We start from the raw sequence: 9,676 nt of genomic DNA, 5'->3' as shown, positions 1-9,676 counted from the left end.
TGAGATTCAGTTCCTTGAAGACTCGTGGTATCTGCTCTTACCTCAGGGGTTTCACACAGTCCCTTCCCTCTTCCTGAGATAGTCATCTCCCACCTCCACGCCACCCTTCATCGTGCTAACTCTTTCATTCTCTCCATTTTTATCATCACTGTACTCTTAAAACCTGTATCATAAAATTCAACACATATTTTCTAATTCTTTCTTTATTAATTTATCTTTCCCATTAAAATAAGCTTTGTTAGTGCAGGGATATTGTGTATATTGGACTCCACTATCTTTCTTGCATTAGCACCATGTCTGGTACATAGTAGCAACTCAATAAATATTTGCTGACTAAATGAATGAATAAATGGGATTCAAACAAAAATAAAATAGTCTCTGCCCTCAAAGAGCCTGGAGGAAACAGAAAGGCAAAATGATTGATTAGAATTAAGCACAAATTGTGTCACAACATACGTATATGTAAAAGTTAAAAGGGAATTAAAGGACTGATTAATTTTGCTTACATTGAGAAGGGTGCAGAAAGGCTTTATAGAGAAAATGACACCTGAACCAAACCTTGAAGCATAAGTAGACATTCAGAGTGCTTGGAATACAGTAAGTGCTTTTGCTGGTAATGCCAGCATACACCCTTCCTTCTTGTGGTAACAGCACTCCCATTTTCTTTTCGGGAAATATGCTTCCCCTTTCTCAGTGCACGAGGTTTGCATTACGCTGATCTCATTCCTTGCCCTACCCCTCAGGCTGGCCTGACCAATCAGAATCACAGAGAGTAGTTCAGGCATAGGCACTTAGTCCATGGCAGGCCAGTGAAAGCCAGTTCAGAGACCTGCTAGAACTACGGGAGAGAGGTGCTCTCCTTCCGTGGGGATAGCTAAACTGATGGTAAAAGCCCGAAGCTGCCAGTAGGCATCTTTGCCACCACATGGGCAGAGTTTGCCTGAAGATGAAGCTGGAAGAGTGAAAAACGGATGTGGGGTGGAGAGAGGGACTGGTCTAACGACTTTGTTTAAGCCCTGGGATCCAGCCGTGCCTAGGGTCAAGATGCAGCCTAGGACTTCCTAGTTAAGTGAGACAGCACACTCCTTTTTTATTTTTTTTTTCTTTTTAAGCTCATTTGAGTTGGATACCTGGTCCTTTGCAAGTAAAATTTTACCAACTTGTTCAGTGCTCAATAAATATCTATTCAAATGTCTACAAAGTTAACAGGCAGAAAACATGAGACAAGGTTCTAGATCAAAGGAATAAACAGCATAAGCGAAGGAAGAAATTAAGTTTTAGACAGCTTAATTTAACCTTTTTTAAAAATAGAAGAGAGTATATATATTCCTGTTCTCAGTAGCCCGCAGATGCAAGATTTTTGATGTCTCTTCAGGCACCTATCTGAAGGCTCCTTCTTCATCTCTCAGTGTCATACACAAGAATCACGGTACATTATAAAGGAATGATTTGTCCAGTTTTGTTCAAAGAAGGCTATGTATTTTGTTCACGTTCTGAACAAAAAGATTCAAGACAACGTTATAGAACTCATTTATTATATCTATATTAAGCTATTAGAATCAATCCTAAAACCAACCATTATAATGTCATTCTTCTTGACGAGCACCAGGAAACCATCCCTATTCTTAATTTATAACCAAAAGATTTGCGTAACCTGTGCTATATTCAAACAGCATGCATTATGCCAACTCATGATGACACGATTTTACTACCTCTAATGCATTATCAAATTACACATCTATTGAATTAGGTCTTCTCAACTTATCTTGTGTAATTTCAATGTCACAAATTTTCTAAAGACACGAAACCTCATTTCTGTTTCTTAATGTAATTCAAATGTAGTTCTGTCTTAGACAGTCTTAATTCCAGCACATATTTTTTTAAGTGGAAATCCAAAACTTATACACTAAAGAATTTATTTTAAAAAAATATAAAAAGGGCACCAATTGGCTTTTGTACCTCTACAACTTCTTCTTTTGTTTCAATCGAGGTAACAATGGTTTATAACATTATATGAATTTCAGGTGTACATCACCACATTTTGATTTCTGTATAGATTACTTCATGTCCACCACTCAAAGACTGATTACCATCCATCACCACACACATGTGCCCAGTCACTCCTTTCCCCCTCCTCCCTCCCCTCTTCCCCTCTGGTAACCACCAATCCAATCTCCATATCTACGTGTTTGTCTTTTGCTGTTGTTGTACAATCTAAGTTCCAAATTAACTTGAGCATTTGCTAAAATGCACTGATTGACAGAGGTTCATAAACTTAATCAATACTGATGCTCAAATTTTAGTTACACCTGGGGATTCCACTAAATTTAGACATTATGCCCCCTACAATCTTAAGGTAACTAAATATAAAAATAAAGGAAAAATAGATATTCCTCACTTTAACTATAGCTTTGCCTAAATTTCCCATAGTCATAGTACCCATTGTCCTAAAATATCCCATATTGGGTATAGATGCTCTAACACATTGAAAAATAAATAAAAATTAAAGTAAGTCTTTGGCACTTATAAACTGGCTTGATAAAGACCTCATGGACTCCCAGTTAAAATAGTTAATATGTCCCAATGTAAATTAAAACAGAAGTTTCAAGGATAACAATTTATTATATAAAACCTAATTAATAAAGTGTTGATCATCCCCACTGATTCTCCATTTAATAGCCCAATTTTGCCTATTCTTAAAATTTTGCTTGGAAAAAAATAAAAGGCACCCCATGGTGCATTACTACAATCTTAACGCTGCAGTTCCATCCATGAAGGCTCCATACCCAATATCCAATATTATTAAAATGACTGATTCCATCCAGTTAACAACTATAAATATTTTGCCCTTATATATTTGGCTAACATGTTCTGTTCAGTGCGTATCTCAGTAGTCTCTCAGCTATAGATGGCCTTTACCTCCTAAGGGACACAACACCTTTTCCAGGCTACCTATGGGGTACCTCAACAGCCTTGCCATCTCACACAATCTTTGCAGACAAGATCTTAATTACACCCACCTTCTCTAAGAGTACAGTTATGAGATCACACTGATGACATCATCTTCCAAGGAGATTCATTTGACATACTCATTTTTCTTTAATGAGATAAAATTCTTTTTGGTTGTTATGGAGGCCAAATGCAGGCCAGGATTCCAAGGCCACGACTGGCTACTGCTGTGTTAGCAAAGGCTTTCTTTTTTAATCCTCTCATACTACAAGGAAGAAAATAGTCTTCATTCCTTGTTCTTACAGGTAAATGATGCTTAGACTTGCCTCCTCACCACCTAACACTAGCTACCTCTAGACTCCAGCCAAACCAGCCAGCCCCTTATCTTCATTTATCCTATGGAATGGGGGAGGGGAAATCAAAGAAAGAATACATCACGCTTTAATATTTTTCAAGGTTGTTAGCATAGCTGCATATTTATTCATTCAGTCATTTGTTCATTCATTCACTTACACAGTAAAGCACCGCATAATGACATTTCGGTCAATAGTAGACTGCATATATGACAGTGGTCCCATAAGATGATAACGGAGCTGAAAAATTCCTATTTCTTAGTGACATTGTAGCCATTGTAACATTGTAGTGCAATGCGTTACTCAAGTGTTTGTGGTGATGTCGGGGTAAACAAACCTACTGTGCTGCTAGTCGTATAAAAGTATAGCACATACAATTATGTACAGTACATAATACTTGATAATAATAATAAATGACTATGTTACTGGTTTATGTATTTACTATCCTATACTTTTTGTCATTATTTTACAGTGTCTCTTTCTACTTATAAAAAAATGTCTACTGTAAAACAGTATGCCATGTTATGCCGGCAGCAGCCTCACACATCTCATGTTTACTGCATCTCTTGATTGCATTGTTTTTTCTTGTGCTTGTTTTTTCTTGTGCTTGATTTAATCTCATATTGTTTTGTTCATCATGGACCCTAGGTATACAAAATACACTGCTAATATTGCCAGTAAAAGGCCACATCAAGTGATTGACCCAGAAAAAAAATTAAAATTGACTAAGAACTACGGAGGTGGAAAATGAGTGGTTGCTCACCAGTCAGGCATGTCCCATTCCACCATAGCTATGATCCTAAAGAACAAGAACAAAGTGATGGAAGCTATTAGAAGATCTGCTTCATTGAAGGCAATGAGACAAACAAAAATTTGAGAAGGGCCTATATCCAACACGGAGAAACTTCTAATGACCTGGATTGAAGATCAGACACAGAAGTATATCCCTCTCAGCACCATGATGATCATGGTCAAAGCAAAAAGTTTGTTTGCAGTGTTGAATAAAAGCCTGGACCCAACGACAATGTTGAATTTACTGCTAGCTCTGGGTGGTTTAAACAATTCAGAAGTCATTATTCATTACATAATGTGAAAGTGAGTGGTGAGTCTGTGAGTGCAGATGTGAAGGTAGCTGAAGAATTTTTGGAAACTCTGGATAAACTGATTATGGAGGAAAATTACTTGCCAGAGCAAATATTCAATATGGATGAAATCTCCCTAATCTGGAAACAAATGCCTGAAAGGACTTTCATCCATAAGGAAGCTAAATCGATGCCGGATTTCAAGGCCTAAGGGACAGGATGACAGTCTTGCTTGGGGGCAACGTTGCAGGGTAAACACTGAAACCCTTTGTGATCTAGCACAGTGAGAGCCCCAGGGCCTTCAAGCATATCAATGAGCACACACTGCCAGTGTACTATATGAGGAATAAGAAGTCATGGCTGACCCAGCTTCTCTTCCAAGATGCCCCCCTGAATTGCTAAGCCAGCATAATGAAGAAGTACTGTTCGGAGAATAAAACACCTTCCAAGATTTTGCTTATTGTTGATAACGCTCCCAGATATTCTCCTTTTATTGGCGATTTTCATCCCAATATCAAAGTGGTGTTTCTCTCTCCAAATATCACCTCTTTGATCCAACCAATGGATCAAGGAGTTATAGCAGTTTTTAAGGCCTACGATCTGAAGAAGACATTTGCCCAGCCTAGAAAGACACTGAGAAGACATTGATGCAATTCTGGAAGGATTATAACATTTATGACTGCATCAAGAACCTCGCTTGGGCTTGGGGTGACGTTACCAAGGAGTGTATGAATGGGCATCTGAAAGAAGACACTCAAGAGGTTTGCCCATGACTTCAAAGGATTTGCCAAGGATGAGGAGGTTGCAAAAATCAACCAGGCTGTGGTTGAGATGGCAAACAACTTTAACCTGGGTGTGGATGAGGATGACATTGAGGAGCTCCTAGAGGTGGTTCCTGAGGAACTGACTAATGAGGAGCTGTTAGAACTGGAACAGGAATGCACAGCTGAAGAAAAGGTAAGAGAAAAGGAAACTGCAGGAGAAGAAAAAGAAGAATCTCCAACAAAATTCACAGTGAAGGGTTTAGCAGAAGCTTTTGCAGACTCTAATAAGCTCCTTTAAACTTTGAAAACATGGACCCCAACACCAAGAGGTTTTCATCACTGGAGAGGAATGTTCATCGCTCATCATCTGCTTACAAGCAAATCTATGATGAAAAAGAAACAAGCCAAGCAAACCACCGTGGACATATTTCTGAAAGTAGAAGGGCCTCAGGCAGGTCCTTAGCAGGTGTTCCAGAAGAAGATATTGTTATCAAAGGACAATACAGGTCTATGCGTGTTATTGCCCTTGAAGATCTTCCAGTGGGACAAGGTGTGGAGGTGGAAGACAGTGATGTTAATGATCCTGGCCTTGTGTAGGTCTAGCCTAATATGTGTGTTTGTGTCAAGTTTTTAACAAAAATGTTTAAAAAGTAAAAAAAGAAAAAAAATTTTAATAACAAAAAGTTTATAGAGTAAGGATACAAAGAAAAAATATTTTTATACAGCTGCACAATGTATTCATGTTTTAAGCTGTTATTACAACAGAGTAAAAAAATTAAAAATTTTAAAAAGTAAAAAAGTTACCATTTTTTAATTTTTACCAAGCAAAAAGTAACACAATGGTAAGTATTTTTTATTTGTGTTACAATTGTCTACAGTATTCAGTACAGTAACATGCTGTACAGGTTTGTAGCCTAGGAGCAATAGGCTACAGCAGATAGCCCGAGTGTGTAGTAGGCTGTACCATCTAGGCCTGTGTAAGTACAGTGTATGATGTTCACACGATGAAACCGCCTAACACATTTCCCAGAACATATCCCTGTCGTTAAGTGAAGCATGAGTATAAATCACTCATTGAGAGCTGACAGTGTCGGGTCCATAGCTAGGTCCTTGAATACGAATATGGATAAGGCACCACCTCCCTATAGAAGCTCAGTTTCCATTTGAAGCCTCTTCTCAAAAGAGGCAATGAAAGGGAGAAAAGCTGGTTTTTTTCCCTTCAGGTTTTAGTTTTATCCAAGTTATAGCTTAGAGTCAAATCCTTCTACACACTTCTGCTTCTAGTCATGAGAGAGTAATTGGCACTGGACTTGTTCTCCCACTGAAAACAATGAGAAAATGGGACGGAATATATGAGACAACTTTTTCTGGCACTGAGGACAGGCAGAGCAGCATCAGGGTCTCTGAGACAGGCACCGCAGGAGGTGAGCCTGGGGCAGTCTTGCTCCTGTTGCACAGAGAGGTGAGCCCCCAGCAGAGACAGGTGAGACAGGTGCTCTCCCTGAGCTGAGCAAGCCCGGACTCGAATTCCAGGCAGCTGAAGCAGCTGGAATTTGTGGGACAGTATACCAGCCAGCGAAGAGGCTGCCACGCAAACAGGTGGTTGGGTGGGAGCAGAGGCCTGAGTGGGGGTGCGGGCGGGAGTGGGGGAGTAGGGGTGCAGTTAAGACCTTCAGAAAGGCCTTAGTATAGGGACCACACCCTAAGACTAAGTTCAGAATGAAAATAGAACCGCCCAAAACCAAGACTAACAGGATCAAAAGAATTCACCAGTACTCTAAATGCCTGTCAGGACAAGAGGACACACTCTTTAAAGGAAGATATAATAATCCAAATTCATTACAATGCATCATCCACAATAAATCATAAACACTGAGGTGTGGACATACAATGAAATACTCAGTACACTGAATGAATGAACCCCTGGTACAGGCAACAACACAGGTGAATCTCACAGACATTGTGTGAAGCCAGATTCTAATGAACCTTATGATTTATTTACATAAAGTTCAAGTACAGGCAAAACTAACCTATAGTGAAATATAATCAAAACAGTAGTTACCCAAGGCAGAGGCAGGGGTGGGAACAGGCAACTCTCCTTGCAGTCAACTTGGGAAACTTTCTGGAATGATGAAATTGTTCTATCCTTTGGTTTGGGTGGTGGTTGCATGGGTGTTTACCTTTGTCAAAACTAATCAAACTGTCCACTTAAAATCTGTGCATTTTATTGTATGTGAATTACATCCCAAAAATGGATTTAAATTTAAAGAAAAAAACAACAGCAAAGAAAGATATAGAATCATATTTCACATAGCAACCCTGAGCTTTTGATGTAAGCCAGAGAGGACTTTTTTACCTAAAAAAAAAAAACATGTATTTTTATTGACGTCATTATAAGCTGATTTACACCACCTTGCAAGATCTGATTGTTAAATTTTAGGAACTTTGTGAGCCAGCTGTTAAACTACTGTTAGCTTGAAATTGGCCATGGTAGAATTCTTTACAACATGTTACAAATTAGGGCTCCCTACCCCTTTTACCCACCACTGCAGAAACCTGGTTTACTAGCATACCACTGGATTTATGATTTATATTAAAATAAAGATTTGCTTTGCATGTCAAGTTTAGAGTTATGGTCAATAAACAAAGCAAACTTTCCAAAATATAGTTCTACAAAGATTATTTATATTAATGGTGACTATCAGTACCTCCTTCTCTGCTCCCCTTTTCTTCCCATTACTCCTATTCCCAGGCAATAATTTCAACTCTTTTGGCTATCTATTTTTGAATTTGCCTTCATGTCACTACAAAACATGCTTATGTTGCTACTTATTTTTTCCAGTTTTAGCATAATCTACTGATTTCCACTATGGAAGATATGAATTTAGTTCTTTCTCACAAAACGTCTGCCACCATCATAAATACACTTTTCACTACCCCATCCTTCCAACGTCATGTTACACACTCAGTTAGATCAATATTCAGTGTTTACACTAATATGATTATGAAAATATCCACAGCTGAACTGTCTAGTACTATGTTTAGTATTACTTTTCCATCCTTGCACAACTTTTTCTTTTCTCTGGAGTTATGTGATATTCTTGTGGTTTGTTTTTTTCATTTGCTTAATTTTCTATGTACTTATTAGTGATTTTTACCAAAACTCTATCCCAATTGCTTAAATTTCCTCTTAATAGTTCCAACATATCTAGCAATATTCTAGCAATTTCCTCTTCTTGGAAACACCTCTCTGGAGGCTGCTCTCATTTGAATTAGTTGCTCTCTAGGCCTGGTACACAGTTACAATCCTGGGATTTATCTTCCCCATACCTATGAGTTTCTCATCACCTCTTTTGTGAATTGGTAAACCAATTGTTAGATTGGTTATCCAAGGATTGCTGTTGAGAAGTCCAAAGTACTCTGACTCCTAATCCCTTGGAAGTGACCTATTTTTTACTTCGGAAGTTTATAGGATCTTATCTTTGTCCTCCATATTCTGAAATTTTGTGATGATGTCACTTGGACAGTGGGTCTAATGCATTGATCCCACTGGGCCCTTAATGGGCTCTTTCAATCTAAAACCTCACATCCTTTAATTCTTGCAAATTTTCTCTTCTCTGTTTTTTCTCTCTCTTTCTAAACTCCTATTATTCAGATGTTGAACAAAATGAACTGATTCTCTAACCTTATCTTTCTCTCCCATTTTTCTTCTCTTTGTATTTTTGCTCTATTTTCTGGGAGATTTCCCTAACTTTATTTTTTAAATCTTATTTTTTTAAACTTCTCCTAACATATTTTAAATTTCATTTATTTGCATCCTACAATGGCAAATATCTTCTCTTTCTGAGGATATCAATGATTCTTTAGAAGTTTTCATCACCCTGAGTAATCTCTTTCCTCCAAGTTGCTTTTCCCCTATTTGGATAGGTCTTCTTCATGTTAAAGGTATGTCTTGTGAATATTGACTGCTTCCATTTAAGAGGCTATAAAATGTTAAGTGTAAGTTCTGGACATATGGGTGGCGCTTGTCAACTGTGAGCTTCACTCTGGCGTCATCCGGCTGAAGTGTTTCATTGAAAAACTTCTTTCCTTAAGCCTTTTCTTTTGAGCTTGTGAAATTCCTCAGAGAAGAATATTCCAACCTTTTGTTTGGAGCAGTGTGGTTCTCAAACTGTATCAGGCATCAGAATCACCTGGAGGGTTTATTACAACATGATGCTGGGCCCCACCTATAGAGTGTCTGATACAGGAGTTCTGGGACAGGGCCCCACAATCTGCATTTCTAACAAGTTCCTAGATGATACTGATGCTGCTGGTATGCTCCTGGGACCATACTTTGAGACCAGTGGCTGGCCTGAAGGATATAAATTTGATTGCCCCAAATGAGACTGGAGTTAGAGTAAAGGGTTGGGATTACAACATTCAGAATGTAAGCTTTTCTCAATCTCTCTGTTTTCAGTAATTATACTCTATCCCCAACAGTGCCTGGTGCCCTCTGTCCAGAGACCTTCTGTTTTATATTCTCTAG

Source organism: Diceros bicornis, chromosome 6 (assembly GCF_020826845.1).
Source record: "Diceros bicornis minor isolate mBicDic1 chromosome 6, mDicBic1.mat.cur, whole genome shotgun sequence".
NCBI lineage: Eukaryota > Metazoa > Chordata > Mammalia > Perissodactyla > Rhinocerotidae > Diceros > Diceros bicornis.
This window is presented reverse-complemented; position numbering follows the sequence as displayed.